Source organism: Rhodnius prolixus, unplaced genomic scaffold (genome assembly GCF_049639745.1).
Source record: "Rhodnius prolixus isolate KJV_2025 unplaced genomic scaffold, Rpr scaffold_8, whole genome shotgun sequence".
Lineage (NCBI taxonomy): Eukaryota > Metazoa > Arthropoda > Insecta > Hemiptera > Reduviidae > Rhodnius > Rhodnius prolixus.
In genome coordinates, this window is record NW_027411593.1 from 22,063,163 (window position 1) to 22,083,054 (window position 19,892).

The following is a 19,892-nucleotide window of genomic DNA, read 5'->3' on the forward strand; positions in this document are numbered from 1 at the left end:
CAGAACTTTTTCGAAGTGATGGAGACATTTTGTACTGCACAGCTTGTGACAAGCGCGTTTCTTGCTCTCAACGTTTCCAAGTCACCCAACATATTGCCACCGGATCGCACATAGAGAATAAAAACAGAAAGAAAGAGAGGACGTCCTATCAAGCCTTCCTTACATCTCCATCAAGTAAGTCTACTCTGAGTACAGATCTGTGTCGGGCTTTGGTTAGAGCAGATATCCCTTTCCACAAACCTAAAAATCCTCATTTCAAAGGATTCTTAGAGACCTATATTGGGAAAAAAATGCCTGACGAGAGCGCTCTGAGGAAAAACTACCTGGAAGATGTCTATAAAGATACACTAACCAAAATTTGAGAACTTATCAAAGATGGACCGATTTGGGTGTCAATTGATGAAACCACTGACGTTGAAGGCAGGTATATTGCCAATGCAGTTATTGGAAAACTTGATAGTGATGCTGATGTGGATTCAAAGCCATTCCTTTTGAACTGTGAGGTTCTCGAAAAATGCAATCATTCCACCATTTCACGATTTTCATAAAAAAAAAAATGTCCATTTTACTTAAATATTCCAGAAAATATTTTAAGAAAATCACATATTTTCCACATAATTGACGAAAATAAATGCATATTTTAATTAAATATTTGGCATTTTTAAATACATAAAAATCCGTTCCTTAGTCATAACAGAAGGCGCAGGGGATACAACAAAAATTTAGTCGGGGAACAACTCATCGTCGTAACTTCAACAGAAAAATCTGGCCTAAAATAAAAGAAGTGGATGTAGCACAAAGGCTCTTTGTTGCCATAAGGCAACAGCAAACTTTAACTTGTAAATCCAATGTAAACATTGCGAAATTAATTTTTGTTTTTTCTAGTGGTACTCACACAACCACTTAAACGAAAAACTTTATAATATATAACTAACTCCAGCAGCTGCTGAAGATATTGGAGATCAGCCATTATTTAATCATTTCTCTCACTTAGTTACTCGTCATAAACAAAAACCAAGCCACTAATTACAAAGAAAAAGGTTTCTTCTTAACACCAATAACTCCTAATTATCGGATAAACCTAATACAAGATGCGTGGTAACGTTCGAAAATATAAAGAATTTTTGCGTTGCCATTTAGCAACAAAGGTCCCTTAATGGGTTAGTTAACCCCATTAAAAATTTGTGGGGGCTCTTGGCAAGGGAGGTCTATGACATTCAGAAGCCAGAGAAGCCAAAATGTCAAAGAACTCAAAGAATGGGTCATACAAGCTTGGGAAAACATCCCAGAGGACATTTTGATAAACTTGGTAAAAAGTGTTCCCAGAAGGCTGTTAGAGGTTATTAAAAAACGTGGAGGAAGATCTAATTATTAAAAGATATTCTCACTTAAAACATTTTGAGTTTATAATTTTTCACATCTATTTTTACTATTTTGTATACATTTTCTAGCTAATCCAGGGAATGTAATCTGACTAACAATAAAATTGTGACAAATTATGCAAACTATATTATCAAGGTATTATATTTTGTTAAATAAATTCAGAGTAGAAGCTTAAAAACAGTTAGTAAAGATTTTTCCATCTTGAATTTATATTTTCTCACAGGACGTATAGTATCTACATAATTAGGAAAACAAAGTTATGAAACATTTTAAATACAGAAAGGACTAGGAAAATGGAGGAAAAGTGAGAAAATAAATTATTTTATTCGCTAAGATTTTTTAGGAAATTAATAATCAATGAGAAACTATATAAACACGAAGGCATCTCTCAGATGTATGAAAAATGAAAAATAGGCTCATTGAGGAATTATCCTCTAAACTTTCAAGATTCAGTTACATAATGGATGAGTTGAGGCCACTCTATACCATTCATCAAATCTACAAATCTTTCTAGAGAGAGATATCATTCTCTAAAAACTGCCAAACGAACAGGCGACAGGGCAGGGCGGGTAGTAACAAAGTGGACAGTATCCTCCTTCTCCTCAAGATCACATAGAGGACTTTCTTCAACCAGACTGTTGTTGGTGATAGAGCTTATTGTTTGCGTTCACCCGCATTTGGTCTACCAAACTCCCAATTTGAGAACTGAGGGTGGCAACATTCATTTTATAATTTGAAATTGTTTTTATATTACACAATCTACAAAAAAAAAAGAAAAGTAATCGCCTATTTTTTCAGGAGGGGCTTTACGTCCAACCAATTAGGTGCCGTGGACGGAGACGACTAGCAAACATACTTTACTGTAAATTTCTTTTATTAACCATTAAATAAAATCCAAGGCCTAAGACCGGGAATCGAACCCACTACTACCACAATACATATTAGCTTCGCAGGTCTCGCCTCTAACCGCTCGGCCGTGGCACCTAATCTACAAAAAGAATAAAATGTAATAAGTGAATATGATAAAAGAAGACTTCATGACAGGATCAGCTTGAGGAGAGATGCTGCCACTCTCGCTGGAGTTTCTTGCACTACTAAAGCTGGTCACGAGGCCAACAGCGTTTCAAGCGACGTAGAAGACGAGCTGGAGTCGTTTTGGAGGCAAGATCTTGAACAAGAGGATTTTTACAGAATAGAAGAGGGTCAAAGAATTTTCTATACTTAGAATTAGATTCGTCACTTACGTATGAGATTTTGAGATCGTTATGGAGGGTGGAATTAGAGACACAAAATTCATTCGTAATCTGTCGGAGAATTTTTGGTTGGAAGGACTGGATCTTTTGTGAATTGGAAAGTTTGGCTGAACCCCACAGTTGAAGTCCATAAGTCCAGATCGGTTTTAGTACGCTGTTGTATATTAGTCGTTTATGTTCCAGTGGTAGTTTGGATTGTCTGCCAATTAGTCGCTGCAGTTGTTTGTTTCGTCGGTTGAGTTCATGTCTTTTCAGTTTAGTTTGCGGATTCCACGTTAATCTGTTGTCCATGTACATCCCAAGGTAGCGAACTAAATTAGCAGAAGGAAGAGGAATTGAGTTAAAACTTATAGAGGGGACAAGAATTACGACGCAAAGTAAAAGTTATCTGTTCGCACTTTTGAGTATTGAATTTGACTCTCCACTTTTTTGGCCCAGGGTTCTAGTCTTGTGTAGATGAGATTGTAGATGAGAGGCAGCTCTAGTGGCGTCTGAGTTAGAAGAGAGAGAATAGCAGTATCGTCAGCGTAAGTGCAGAGCAGTGTGTGCAAAGTCAGTTGGTAGGCCCAGGGTTCTAGTCTTGTGTAGATGAGATTGTAGATGAGAGGCAGCTCTAGTGGCGTCTGAGTTAGAAGAGAGAGAATAGCAGTATCGTCAGCGTAAGTGCAGAGCAGTGTGTGCAAAGTCAGTTGGTAGGCCCAGGGTTCTAGTTTGTGTAGATGAGACTGTAGATGAGAGGAAACCGTAGTGGCGTCTGAGTTAGAAGAGAGAATAGCAGTATCGTCAGCGTAAGTGCAGAGCAGTGTGTGCAGAGTCAGTTGGTAGGCCCAGGGTTCTAGTTTGTGTAGATGAGACTGTAGATGAGAGGAAGCTGTAGTGGCGTCTGAGTTAGAAGATGCTGCAATGGCAGTATCGTCAGCGTAAGTGCAGAGCAGTGTGTTTGAGTCAGTTGGTAGGTCAGATGTGTACAGAGTATAGAGAAGCGGTCCGAGAATACTACCTTGAGATACACCAGCCGGTGTCAGAGAGAAGTCGGAAGCGGCAGATCCATAACTTATCATAAAGAAGCGGTCGGTAAGAAATGATAGTATACATAAGTAATAAGTTGATGGAAGCTTTCTCTTTATCTTCCACAATAGTCCTGGGTGCCAGACTCGATCAAAGGCCTGGAACCACGTCGAGAAAGGCTTTTTTTAATGCTAATATAAAAACTATGTTAATGCCAAAATAAACCCGAATCAATATTCAAACAAGTACACAATCTGTAGAAACAATAATATAAACAAAACCAATGTTGAATCATAAATTAACCAATGTAAGCCCTGAAGATGACCTAGTCTCTTTACATTGAAAGTTTAGTAAAAATAAGTAAAAAAGAAAGCCTGAAATTGGCAAATAATTTCTCTTCATTGGATAAATTAATCACCAGAAAAAGAAGAATAGGCTTTACAAAATCTCTCTATTATCTCCAAAAGAGTGATGTAGAGGGTTAAGGAATTGGTGCCCAGACGTGGCCCTCTGCAGCCGACTAATGGATGGACAAACATAGCTCCGCAATTACTTCTTTTTTTAAAAATAATCTGTTACAAAAAATAACAGCAAACTTTCTATCTTCAGTAATAAAACAAAATATATTGGACTTATTTTTGTTATTCTAGCTTAAGAGAGTTATCTCTCACATAATTTCAATGATTGCCCTATTAACTTATAAACAGAACCTCACTCATTAAGCCCGCACATCGCTGAATTTTATTTTTTAAAGTGAGATTTGCAAGTTTATTGAAATAATGCCAGTAAAGTGTTTGGTTTTACTCCCATCTTTTTGTTTTTATGATGGTTATAAAATATAAAACTTCCTAATGATGGTATTTTACTTTGGCAAGAATTTTATAAACTTTTAACCAAGTTTGGGGAGTAGTGAAGCTGGAGAAGATCTCCTAGCACCTACTACTTTATTGTTTAAAAAATCAATATCACCGCTTTCTTGTTTTGTTTTCTTCTAAATTTATTTGTAAACAGGAAACAAAAAATATTTATCACAGACTTATTTATTTATGTATTTTTCCCAACTATATGCCTTTTTTCTTGCTTCTAGCTACAGAGTTGTTAATATTAATGAGACTATTGATTTGAACATTACTTTAAAATACTGCTGCAGTCTTTTTTTTGTAAATTCAAACAATTAAAACTAAAGTTCTTTGAATATTGCATTCCAATAATATTTAAACATTTTCCCTTCCTTCTACCTTGAATTCAAAGAGAATACAGTAATCGTACCAATTTTGAATTTCAGTATCCGTCAAAACACATGTTTTGAGGATGCAATAGTAGTTCAATCTTGAAGTTTCATTCATATTTCAACAGTTTCTTCAAAGCTCAGTACCAGAATAAACAGATAGATAGATTAAACTAGGGCGACCTCAAGGCCTACCCCTTTGGATCTATTGTAGCTTCCCTCACTCTAAAGCTCACCCACCAGACCTGTCCTTTTAATCAGACTCTCTTGATGCTGGAGAGCGACTTTTGAGTAAAGCTCACAGGCCTTGGTTTTTCCTCCCCGAGAAGTATCATCCTTAGCCACACGAACCCGTCACACTGACACCTCTTCCTGACAGAACCTGTAAAGGCTATCATCTGCCAGGCCCCTACCATGCATGTGTTTCCTGAGCCTGCAGTGGTCAGTTAATAGATCCTACAATCATCCTTATAGCCCCACGGCCTTGACGGATTAATTCTAAGGTCAGCCTCGGCGAATAGCCTTTAATGAACTCCTTCGCCTGTCTCTCCCCAGTGGTGGCAAGCCATCACTCTTTGAGACCTACTCTGCACCCATAAGATAATGGCCGCAGTCTTCACACACTTCGGAACCGCAAAACAGTGTTCTGGGCCAACGAAGTGTCCCGCAGAGCCTTCCCGGGCTAATAAATCTGCTACTTCATTTCCCTTAGTCCTGAAACTAGAAAGACCTTATTCTGGTCACTAATTTCCTTCAGGGCACCCTGACAGTCCCAAACCAGCCTTGAGTTGACCTGGTAGGAACTAATAGTTCGTAGAGCAGCCTGACTATCCGAGAAAATCACGACCTTAGAATCAATAATTCCTCGCCCGTTAATCTCGACAGCACAGAACCTAATTGCAGCTAGCTCAGCCTGAAAAACTGTAGCTAGTTTTCCTAGGCTAACCGAAAACCCACATTTCGGCTTCACCCCTTACACTCCCGCTCCCACACCCTCCTTCATCTTGGAGCCATCGAATCTCCCACCACTGGGGGGTCCACGTCTCCAAGCCTCCCAGTCTCCGATACAGACTTTGAAAGGCTTGTCGGTACCAGAATAGAGTGAAAAGTGAATCCATCCTATCAGGTAATAAGGAATATGCTATTGTTTGAATACTCGGAGAGATAGTGTGCTAGGGAATTTAGTCCACAAATTAGGCTAACGGAGTCATTTAGTAAATGTCCAGGCGGAAATTCAGGCAATAGGAATATGCTTCTACTTTAAAACTTGGACAGGAAAGAGCGGGACCAGGAAATAATCATCTTTTCCGATAGCCTCGTTCGCAGGCTGGTGATAATGACACTTATTCCTTCATCAATTGGTATGGTAAACGCAGACCTGTGTTCTCAATCAACACATTAGACATAACATTATACTGATCCCGTGGTCTAACAACGTCAACTATCTATGCCTAACTTTGGGCAACACTCATTTTTACTTTATATATGTACAGGGCAAAGGGTAAACTGTCTGCTAGACCTTTACTCTCAGGAGACTCGAAAATGACTACTAAGTAGTCATCAAAACCAAGGCGCCACGGTAGCCGAGCGGTTAGAGGCGAGACCTGCAAAGCTAATGCTAATATGCATTGTGGTACTGGATTCAATTCCCGGTCTTAGGCCTTGGATTTTATTTAATGGTAAATAAAAGAAATTTGCAGTAAAGTATGTTTGCTAGTCGCCTCCGTCCACGACACCTAATTGGTAGTTGGACGTTAAGCCCCGCATGAAAATATAGGCGATTACTTACTTTACTAGTCATCGAAACCAATGTTTCTCCACGCCAGCCCTGACCTGTAGCAGTAAAATCAAAATACTCCAGACAACACAGAACAAATTTCTTAGACTCGCGACAGAAACTCCTCGTCGCACTACACGAGACTGCATCCATTATCCCCGTACACTCCTATATCCAAAATCGTCTGCTGAAACTCCTTTCCATCCTAGACTGTCAGCCTAATCCACTCTGCGGCGGCATAGCCTCCTACAGATCCTTGTATTTCTTACAGGCACAAAAAATCAAACATATCCTACTCTAACATTCCCTACTAGTGCAGGTTTTTCCATCCTTTTCTCCTGCATTCTCTATCATTCCCATCCTAAAGTTTTCTTTATATTACGTCATGAAGGTTGCAATGTAATTACACATGGAAACTTCATGTAAACTTTATTATAATAAAGTTTATTTATCTATTTTATATTTATCTGTACAACCTTCATGTTTGTATTTATTGTACATATTTATAATAAAGTTTATTTATCTAATTTATATTTATCTATACAACCTTCATGTTTGTATTTATTGTATATATTTATAATAAAGTTTATTTATCTATTTTATATTTATCTATACAACCTTCATGTTTGTATTTATTGTACATATTTATAATAAAGTTTATTTATCTATTTTATATTTATCTATACAACCTTCATGTTTGTATTTATTGTATATATTTATAATAAAGTTTATTTATCTAACCTATCAATTGGTGTGATAAATATAGTCTACTACTTTTGCAATGAAATTTAGAGTAGGCTTTAGAGTGGTAAATTCGATTCCTGAATAAAGCTCGTAAATGTTATTTTTATGAATTACATTGTAAATAAAGTAATTGTTTACTAGAAATACAGGCTACTTATCATTATTTTATTTAAGGCGCACCGAATCTAAAGTCATTGGCCAACTTTTGACCATGTAAAGAAACTAAAATGCCTTCATGAAAAATTACTTTAGACACCGTTAATTAAGTTATACTTTTCAGTAGACGCGCACAATTCCGTAATAATAATTAAAAATATTTTATTCATTCCTGTTATTTACAACAATACCATTAATTATAAAAGCAACTAAACATTGTCATGTTTAGTGTTCTTCCATGACAAAATTTGCGGATAATTTTTTGTTGCCGAGAGAACAAACATAACCCGCCTCCAAAGCATCACGGTATAATATAATTTACACGATATTTTACAATCATCTGAAAAGTTGTTTCAAATGTTAATTTGCATTGTAATTAATAGAACTGGTTAGCCAATTGGTTGTTTAATGATTGATTGCTACAACTGTTCAAACTTTTTAATTAACAAAATCATTCAAACCTGCAATCGATAACTGAAGGACTATTTAAAAATTTACATTCTCGGATTAAATTCACATTGATCTTGGGCTTGCATATATATATATATATTTCCACTTATTCTAACTACTAGTGCAGTTTTAGAATGTTAGAATGCATTTTAGAATGTTCATCGAAATGGCAGTTTACGGACTCAATCCTAAGGATTTTATAACGCCCGGAGCCTTCTCAGTAACTTTGGACAGTGTTCTCTCGCTACGGGCAACTACGTTCATTACCTTCCAGAGAACTGTAGAGGTTTCCTATAAAGAGAAATTCTAAAGAGGTGGCGCATTTGGATTTGAACTCGAGACCTTTCGCTTACCATATTTATTTAAAAAAATTAAAATAACTACAAAATTTAAACAATAATATATACATATATGTATACATCTATTTATTTATAGCAGGGGTCCCCAAACTACGGCCCGCGGTCCACATGCGGCCCCCTGAGGACATTTATCCGGCCCCCGCCGCACTTCCGGAAGGGGCATCTCTTTCATTCATTGGTAGTCAGTGAGAGGAGCACTGTATGTGGCTGCGTCGCTCATGTACAGTACAACTTCCGATGACGCGGGACGCACGCGTCACGGCTCCGAAAAATAACAGCAGAAGTAGGAATAAAGGCAAAGCACTATAACTAAACCGGACATTGACCATCTCATTAGCCAAAAGCAGGTCCATACTTCCATCAGAAATACTGGGCAGTTTGTTGATTTAAATTTACTTGTTCTTTATTTGAAATATTCTATTTGTTCCCGTTTTGTTTACTTTAAAATAGTTTGTTTTATAGTTCGGCCCTCCAACGGTCTGAGGGACAGTGAACTGGCCCCCTGTGTAAAAAGTTTGGGGAACCCTGATTTAGAGGGTCCGATATGTTCATGAACACCCCTGTGCTTATATGTCCTAACGGACGGAATCTAAAACTTAGTACAGTGGAGTCTCGGTTATCCGCCACCCTTTTATCCGTCTATTCTAATTACCGTCCCTGTCCTCAGTATTTAAAAATTAAAAAAAAAAAAAACGTTCAACGCAGTATTTTCTTTTGAGATATTTTCCTTTGTCTTTTAGGTACATACTCGTGTCCATCATTCGACAGTTTGTGGGGTTTTTCCTAAAAAGATCAACCACAAACAAAACCGCCCACAAAACCGATTAGATGTCGCAGACATTGTATTCATTAATTTTAATACACAATAGAATGAATTGAATAATGAAAGATAGCTGACCTTTAAGGCTTAAGCGTATAAACGTATAAAATATGTATACCAGTTAATACAAAGTTTTATACGAGTTAAACACGTTAAACAAAAGAATCTGCAAATTTTCCTGTTTTTTTTCCATTATCCGTCTATTCGACTATCCGTCACGTGTCCGGTCCCGGTCATGACGGATAACCGAGACTCCACTGTATTCATTTGTACTTCTTAACAAAAACTGGTAGCCGAGCTGTTAGAGGCGAGACCTGCAAAGGTTATATTAACTATTGTGGTGCTGGAATCGATTCCCAGTATGTATACCTAGGCCTTGGGTTTTATTTTATGTTTAATATGAGAACTATGTAGTAAAGTATGTGTGTTAGTCGCCTCCGTCCGCGATACCTAATTGGTGGTAGCTGGATGTAAAGCACGCCTGAAGAATAGGCATTACTTTACTTTTTATTTAGTCGCAAAATATGTAACAATTGTGTTAAATGATACGAGTATTTTGGTTTTCAACCGTTGTTAATAGATTATTCTAGGGAATTTTATGGAGCGGTCAATGAAATTTCTTTTTAAAACCGACGTTTCGGCAAATTTATTGCCTTCTTCAAGGTAATAAAAATTAGTAGAATTGTACGTTTAACTATATCATCATAACTATTGACAGCAGTTAAGATTAAATTTGCCAAAACGTCGGATTAAAAAAAAAATAGTCTACAAAATTTTATCGACTGCTCCTCAAAATTCCTAATGTTAATTACGTATATTAAATAAAATGTTAAAGTTCGCAACGCTGGAGAATATCTCAGATTTTATCCAAGACATCTAGGTTATTTTTGTAAATTCTGATTGGCTTAGGATTGTCAATTTATTTTCAAATTCAGTGCAACTGATTTGCGAGAGATTCGGCATTTCAAGATGCAAAGTTTCTGTCCAAACGTCACTACACTCTTTGGCTTCCAGAAAAGCATCAGTGTTCTATCTATGTAAGTGGAAACTTACAAACGGAAGTTAAATTCTTTACTTAAAAATAATGAGTATGAAAGAATGAAACTATCCAATGTCTAAGAATTTTTTTTGTATATTTAGGAATATTTTTCTTTGCAATATTATCAAAAGAACTTTCAGTTCAGTCAAACTAATTATAATGAGTTTTAATATTAAAATTAATTAAGTCTAATGAACAATTTTAAATACAATTTCTTGGTTTAGTGCGCATTGCATAGAAATGCGAAAATTTTTATTTTGGATTATTCTGATTCAACTTAAAGTAGTAAAAAGACGAATTTAAAGAGATTCGTGAATGAAGACGAAGTAATTAGATACATATATATGTAGTTTATACTAACGGGATGTAGAAATATTATAAGTAATCAAGTTACCTTTGAATAGTTCTTGGGATTGAGAGTTGCACGTGTTCAAAGCTAGAAGTTGCCACAGTATGAAGAGAGACGAGGACCGCAACAGCATCATGGCATGACTGTGATGCTGGTGGCTACTTGCCGATCTTGGTGTCAGTTTACCGCCTCTTCAAGGGAGGCGGTTGCGCATGTCTTCATAAACACATTGGCTACTTCGCGAGAGTACAGTCCCACGTGTTATCCTCCACAATTGTAATAGTGCCATTTCATTATTATTGTTATACATTAATTTAGACTATAATTCACAGTAATATGATCGTTTATCTTTATTTCAATGAATACCAACTTGTAACGAATCGGTTCTTTGAGTGAAATAAATTTCAAGCTATGTCTTTTCAATCACAGATTTTCTCAAAGTAGCTCCTTCAATTTAAAGTCTTGGACTAGTTTCGGACGAATGCCTATCAATAGAATGTCTTGAAAAAGGTTATTTTGAGTTGGAATCCCTGTAGAATGTTGTAAACTGCAAAAATCCAGGAACAAAACACTGATTGCATCTTCCCTATTACGGAAGACCTAAACATCTTGAATCAACTAGTGCTGCTATTATCTGTTTATTTAGTCTTTTTAGAGAGATCTGTCTCAAAATGATTAGACTTATCGTGGAATCGAAATAATAAATGAAAGAATTGATAGATGTTGACAGAAAATCGTTACTCTAAAGCCACTTACTTTACTCTGTAGCAAAGAAAGAAGACGAGGGGCTTCCTGGGCCATTCGAGGCCACTAAAATACCCACTAAAAAGGATTTGCTTGGTGGTAATGTGCTAGAAGACTTAAGGTGTCCACTAAAGAAGAAATATTATTTTAAAACAAAAAATATACGCGTACAATAATCGAACAAACTTTAATTTTTAAAAAAAGTAAATCCCTGTTGACATTTTTTAAACCGCCGTTTCTAATCAAATAAATTTCAACTTATTTAAATTAGATTTATAGTTGACGTGCATCTATATAGTTTACGTTTCTGGAAATTCAATCTATTTCGATATTAAATGCCTAGAAATAACTTGCAATATCTTATTAATTTAAAATGATTCTAAATGAGTTAATCAAACAAATTTAAATCAACATTTATCAACATTTAGACTCCTTTTCAGGTGTGTATTAAACCGAGGACTGAATGGAGGGTAAACTGGACGGATCAGTACCGGAAGGGAGGCATTTGGTTTACCGATGGCTCCAAGATGGACTGTGGGACTGGGTCTGGAGTGTATGGGGTCAAACCCGAGGTACTCATTGAGAGATCTCTTGGGAGATACGCCACAGTCTTCCAGGCCGAGGTTTTTGCTATTAAAATATGCGCTGAGGAAAACCTGCGGATGGAACCTAGAAATAGGGAGATTCGCATCTTTTCGGACAGCCAGGCTGCACTGAAGGCTCTCGTATCCTTCAGAATCACCTCTTCCCTGGTCTGGGAATGCAGGAAGGCCCTAGAACTACTGGCGCGGCACAACAAAGTTCGGTTGGAATGGGTGCCGGGTCATGTGGGTATTGAAGGGAATGAAAAAGCTGATTATCTGGCCAGGAATGGGGCTAACACTCCTTTCATCGGTCCAGAGCCTGTCCTGGGGATCACCAGGGGTTCGGTTCGCGCGGCTCTCAGAGATTGGATCTGGAGGGAGCACGAAAAGAACTGGGTGATGTGTCCTGGGGTTAAACACAGCAAGACCTTGATGCCTTGGCTGTGTAAGCAAAGATCCAAAGAGACCCTGTGTTTGGGCAGAAATCAGATTACTCTGATTACAGGCCTATTCACGGGGCACGGTAGGTTCAAGAAGCATCTGCGCAAGGTGGGGCTTATCAGCTCGGAGCCGTTGTGCAGATTATGTCAGGAAGAGGAGGAAACGGCCTCTCACCTGTTGTTCGATTGCGTTGCAATCGAACGTTTGCGCTTTGAAACCTTTGGAACGTTGAGGCCGAAGGAGATAGTAGCGCAAAAAGAACTAGTAGGGAAAGTCCTTGACCTCTTTAGGAGGGGAGGGTTCGCCTACTAGAACTAAGAAGGGACTGGCACAATAAGTCTTCTGTGGCTGCGGTGCCTTGGGGCATAGGTCCCCTCCCATCTACTATCTAATCTATCTAATCTAAATGAGTTAATCAAACAAATTTAAATCAACATTTATGACAAAATATAACCAGAATAAATTAATAATTAAAATAATGCTTATCCTCTTTAATCTCTGGGAATGCTTACTGGATAACAATATTCCTAGTGACATATTTTGTTGACTATATTCTCAGTTTATTTCCCAATTTTGTGCAATTGTTTCACATAATTTATAAGGCAGTTTGTACGTAAAAAACAACTTTACTAATAAGAAACAGTTACTCAATAATATGCTGAATTTACTAATCGCTACTTACGAAATGAAATTTTATCTAGGCTTAAAATTCTGACAGCTAAGCTCGATTTTGCTGTAAATTTAGAGATTCCTCAAATTTCCTTGCAGCTTACAAGAAATAACAACACTGACAAACGTCTGGAACAGAAGTGGTATTTCCGGCTGCAAGAATTATATAATTAAAAGGAAAAAAAATTACTAGCTAACAATACAAATTTTAGAAGAAGGGTACAGGGATTCAGGTTAGCTGCCAATGAAGAGCAGATCTAGGTCTAAGTTTTTAATAAGGGGTAACAAAGGGAGGTTATGAACGCTAGAGAGAGGTTCTTTTATTGTTTTTAGATGTGTTTATAATTTGTTTTGAGTATTTGTTTCTTCTTTTAAAAAAAGATTTGTTTAGTATTATTATTTGGTATAATTAGTATTATTTGGTATATTAATATAACAATTTGGGGGCCGCTCCAAAACAGAAAATTGTTTTTATAAACTCCATTTGTTTGTTTGGTAAGTACAATTTCAGTAACCATGCCTTTTGATTTGTTAAAATTTCAATCTTCACCTTTTTTGGATTGATTAGATACTTCGAAAAAAGATGATTTGATAAACATTGTAAATCTTTTTGAATTCCTATGGTTAATTAACTAACTCGATCAATGAAAAAGTGTGAAATTAAAGATTAATTAATACAATTTTTTCTTGATAAAAATATATTTGAAAATAATACTACAGAGAGTGTTGATCATGAAAGTACCTTTAGTGAATTAGATTGTTCGAATAAAGGCAGGTTAGATCTTTTTCGCCTGCAGGTTGAACTCTATAGAGAAAAAATTCATTTAAGATAAAATGAATTAGATTAGTAGAACATAACTCTTTCTTTATTTTGACTAGAATCTATTAATTTTGAAATTAAGGTAAACATGAAAATAACATGGTGAACAGTAAAAATACTTTCAATTTAATTTATATATTTATTGGCTTCAAATCAAATTATAAAATGTACATATTTACAGGAATAAAGAGGTTTCAGGCGATAGTGCCTATATACACTCAACAGAGCTTAAAATAACACAAAGTAAGAAAAATTAATATTAAATACTAAGGAAAAAAGAAGAAAAAAAACCTTAAGTAAAAATACTGAATACTGAATAATAAGGGGTAACAAAGGAAGGTTATGAACGCTAGAGTGAGGTTCTTTTATTGTTTTTAGATGTGTTTATAATTTGTTTTGAGTATTGTTTCTTCTTTTAAATAAAGATTTGTTTAGTATTATTATTTGGTATAATTATTATTATTTGGTATATTAATGTAACAATTTGATGAGATAATGACAGCAAATAATTGAGAATTTCACTGCGAACTCAGGAAAATGAATACAGATTCATCAGATACTATCCAAAAGCCTAGAGTGGTTCACCCAGCCCAACTATTTCTAGATAAGAAATTGAGAACGCAAACTTATTAAGACTAAATCCTATTAGGTAATAGGACTATTAGAAGAAAATGGATTTTACAATATCTTCATCAGTAAACGTCCGTCTTCATACATGGCCATCTTCCTTGGCCGAATTAATTGATTTAATTTTAATTAAAAGTTCGAATTGAATTCCTTCAATTAATTAATTAAAATACATAGTTTTAAAAGGTCTTTTTTTATCATAAATGTAAAAATATTTAATATATGTAGTACATATTATTTAAATGTAGGGTTACCATACGTCCCGGTTTGGCCGGGACTGTCCCAATTTTAAGCACTTGTCCCAGCAGGTTGTTAAATGTGTCCCGGTTTTTAAAGGTTAAAAAAAAAGATTTAATATTTGTTAAATATAAAGAAATCGTTTGCTTGAGTGTAACGTTGGTGCCTTATTATTTTGTAAAACTAATCTAAATTTGAAATGTAGTAAATTTTATGATTTAATTAGAATTGACGAAAACTTTCTAAAAAATGTACAATCTTCTGAGAAATACTCTTGTACAAGTAAATAATATACATATCGCTGGCTCAGTATTACAAGGTTCTATGTGACCAGAGGCAGGTTTAGAGAAAACCAGATTTGTAATTTTTATTCTACTATTTTTAGATAAGTTAGCGCCGCAAAATTGAGTCTAACTGTTACTTACTAATGTGTTAACTAAAAAACAAAACTGAATAATCCCCATTTCGCCTTATTTGGATTAGATATAATTAAATATGTTTCATCATACAACTTTGATACTGAAAATTTTTTATTTAAAAATGTTTAAATGTTACATAGAACTTGGATTTTCTGAATTTAAGCGGGTTATTAAAATAAAGGAAGAACAATAATGGGCGCATTCAGCAGACAAGAGCGCTACGGAACTATCCGTTGAATGGCGCACTTTTAGCATCGCTCTCCACAACATGTTGGGAGCGGAAATTTTCTATGCTACTTCGACGAAGCGGTGATCGCTACTAGCAAAGTACGTGTATTTGTAACTGAAAACTCTTCCTCCTCATAACATAGAACTATGAAACATTGTTGTTTAAGAGCACTACGCTCGTGCTGCAATTTGTTGCCACATATTAAAAGTTGTAATTTGAACCATACAACCCTGTAACTCCGCTAACGGAAAATCGAAAAAATGTAACATACAATCTTGTAATATTGAGCCAGCGATATATTACTACTATTAATGTGTAAGTGCATTTTATTATATTTTTATATTTAATAGCTACATTTTTTGTGATTTTTTACGATATACGTTTAGTTTTGTGGCACTCAATAATATTAATAGCAAAATATTCATAAAAGTGTAAGTTATACTTTATTAACAATGAAAAAATCTAACAAATTATACTATTTACTATTTTTACCTGACTGTCCCGGTTTGGCGTAAAAAATATATGGTAACCCTATTTAAATGTTTTTCAAATAAACATTGGAATTCGTTTAGGTTAGCTTAATATAAGAGAATCTTCTATAATGGTGCGGCGTATTGAAGTGGAAGTAATTTCAAGCTGGGTAGCGAACATTGAAATTGAATTATTTTTTTTCAATATTGGCTTAAAGAAAAGTCAATACAAAATGATTATAGTTTAACTTAACGTGAAAACTGTTAAAGTGAAAAAGTAATTCTAGAGATGTCATGCAGAAGTCAGTAAGACAAAATTAAAATTCACAGAATTAGGAAATACAAAGTCTTGGACGCTCTAGTTATTTAAAAAAATAATATTAGAGAAAGAAAATAAGAAAAAAATATAAAATACAAAACGAAATTTAAGACAACTGAATGAGACACGCAGTCAATTACTTGGCTAAGGTAGATGTGATAGGTTAAAGGGACTTAAATTAATATAATCAACTAAACAAGAGCTTAATTAAGATCTTCTAGATGAAGAAATTAATTAATTGTGGCCAGGCTCAAAAGTTATTAGTATTAGATACCAATGCTCAATATTACGAGGGTCGTTTGAAAAGTCCGTGCAAAGTCAGAGAGATAGCACCACTGGCGCGTATCGAGGTTATGTTTAGTTAGTAGCATCTCTTGGAAGAACTTTTTTTTAAGCGACTAATATTTTCTGTTAACTTTTTACGTAAATAAGTTTGTAACTTTTACTTTAATCAGTTTAAAAGAGATTAGGAATAATAAAAAAATTCAGTAAATGGGTACTTCAGTTTGAGAGCAATGTTTAAAAAGTTTCTGTCGAGAACCAAAAAAGAAACCAAAGAAGTACACAAAGTTTTAACTTACGGCGATTAAATGGTTAAATTTAACACGATTTCTGAAGTACAACACCTAATTAGGTGTTGGAGAGACTTTTTTTTTTGTTTATTCTCTTGATAAGTTTACTGATTGTGTAGAAAAATTTAGTGAAGTACGTCATTTTGTACTGAAAGTATTTTTTTTTTTTTTTTAAATTTATTTTGTAATTTACAATCTGTATAAATTGTATAAAATAAGTAAATATGGAGAGTATGATGAACTGGTGCGGGAGGAGAGCAGGAGGAGAGAAACTACCCAGCGGTAGCACTCTCTATAGGAGAGAGGAGAATGTAAGAAGGAGAGTGTGAGGAGGAGAGTAATAATTTAGGTCTTTAGCCTAAAAGGAAGTCGCGGGGCTATTGGCGATTCAGTCGGCGAGGGGTATTAGGGATGTCAGAAGAAGTGAGAGACAGTACAAGAGGATTAGAGCTAGTCGAGAGAGTAATATGGAATTTTTGGTATTTAGTCTTGGCGAGTTGGTCTATGAAGGGAATGTTGAGGTCGTTATGAAGAGTGAGGTTAGTCACCGTAGAAAGGAGCGTCAGCTATCTGTCGGAGGAGTTTTGACTGAAATGTCTTGTACAGTCCGTATGTTTGTTTGTAGGTTTTGCTGTCTAATCCGTAAGACCACATAGGTTTGAGAATAGTACTGTATGTTAAACGTTTGAGTTCTAAGGGCAATTTGGAGCGTCGTCCAAGTAGTCTGTAAAGAAGTTTCACACGTTTTGTCATTGCTTGTCTTTTAAGTCTAGTATGTGGGTTCCACGTGAGTCGTTTATCTATGTAGAACACAAGGTAGCGCACCAGATCTGTACTGAATGAATTATGTTTTGAATAAATAGTAATCGAATATTCTATGTACTGATGTAACCACAAATGGCGCACCTTCATTGATAGTTGCAATTTTTCTAACAAGAAGATTTCTAGAATATGTTTTATTCACTACGTATTGCAAGTTAATGTTAAAGCTGGACACTGAGCAAAAAAAAAAAAAATTAGTCTACTATGACTAGGATGGCCTCATCGTAGTCTGGCTATTGTTTTGGTATGCGTAAACTTACGTCGCCTCTTTTATCTTTGAACAGACAGAATGACTGACTGAGAGCGAGTGAACTCACTTTCTTGTGTTGCACCCACTTTTATATCGCCTATCATTGTATCTCTCCTAGGCCATCTTTTTCTTATATTACAAGAACAAACTAAAGTTACACCAAAATTCTATTATATTTTTAAAAAAAATCTGTTAACAGCATTTTTTAACCACTTTATTCAAAGTTTAGAAAGCTAAATTATGGCTATAATAAGCATTGGATTTGTTAATAAAATATAATATGAATGTACGAGTACGAATGTTTGTATAACATCGAAAAAATACATATCCAATTTTATATTAAATGCTATCTAAGTGAAAAGTAAAGGATAATAATTTTTGCTAAATATTGTATTTCATTTACGCATGAAGTAACAAATAATTTGCATAATGATTACGGGGTGTATATTGAGGTGCAGTCAATGGATTCAAAAACAAATTTTGTTTCACACCAACGTTTCGGTAAATACATCGCCTTGTTCAGGATACTCGTTTGAGGTTTTTTATCCTAGCAGTTGGTTATTGCTCTGTTACGAGATTCGCTATTATTGTAATCTTTGCAGTTCAAAAAAATCAGAGACAAATAAATGAATGCAAATTATTTTTAAAATATTTTAGCTTGAAATGCAGTTATCCTCTCATAAAATCACCTCACAAAATGGCACACTAAAATTGAAATCTGCACCAAAATAATTAATTTTGAATTTGATGGAAAAAAAAACATCAGCAACCCCATTTATTATGTTTATTTATATATAAAAATCTCCTTAACAAAAACTTACAGTTTAAAATGTTAAGTATAATGGTTGATTAAACGCCAAAAGGTACACAAATCAGCAAGTACCCAACATTTCATTAATACTTCATTGATATTATTTAAGTAATTTTACTGCATTAACGTTTCCTTCACATTTTTAGAATTTATTAGATGTCACAGATTATGAATGAACTGGCCAGCATAAGGGTCTGTGACATCTAATAAATTCTAAAAAATTTAAAAAAAAGTTAATGTAGTAAAATTACTTAAATAATATCAATGAAGTATGAATGAAATGTTGGTTACCTGCTGATTTGTGTTCATTTTGGCGTTTAATCAACCCTTGTACTTAACATTTTAAACTGTAAGTTTTTGTTAAGGATATTTTTGTACCTTTTGGATAGATTTTTCTTTTTGTCTATTATTTGGGTGGGGCAAACTCCCCTCCTTATGAGGCATAGCGTCGAGACTTTTAAAATACAAGTCTGAACAAAATTTCGATTCGAATGACACTTCATTCATGAAAATCGGTTCACGTCTCGATAATTTGAAATGATTGCTATACTTCCTCTTAACAAGTGTAAGAGCAGAATGTCGTTTTAATGTTACGTAGGGAAGCCATAACCCTATGATCCTACCAAATTTTATCAAAATCGGGCCAAGATTTACAGAGAAATTAGAAATAATAATTTTGGAGGGGGTCTTACATAAAGGGGGCTAACTCCTCTCCCATCAGCGTAGAGACCCCCAAAAGGCACATCTACATAAAATTCCGAATCGAATGACACCTCATTCATGAAAATCGGTTCACGCGTTTAGGCGCTACGCAGTTTACAAAAAAGGTAACAACAACAACAACCATTTTTGAAAATGCCGTTTTTGCTCATTTTCAGCAACTTTTTTCTCGAAATCTATTATATCTGTGTTGTTGCAAAAAAATTACAGTTGTAAAGGAGGATTTGCCCTAAATTTTAAAGAAAATTTGGGAATTTTATCTTTTATAGAAAAAGAGAAAAAAATTGTCAAAGTTGGGTGTTTTTCAACGTTACGCTTTTTCGTGCAGTTTTTGACGATCAACCCTTATACAACTGTCCTACCGGACAGTTTTAAAATATGAATATTATTCGAAGTGGCATTACACAAATAAATGCTCGCTATCTTTTCGCATTTTCTATATTTTGACTTGCACAGTCAGGCGCAGAGTATATTGTTCTATGTTTCTGTCATACACTACACTTCTGTCAGCAAGCTTAGTGGTGTGACAGATGTATGATGTGGAAGTCAAATTCTCTACACTACACCTCTGATGATGGATAAACAATCCGAA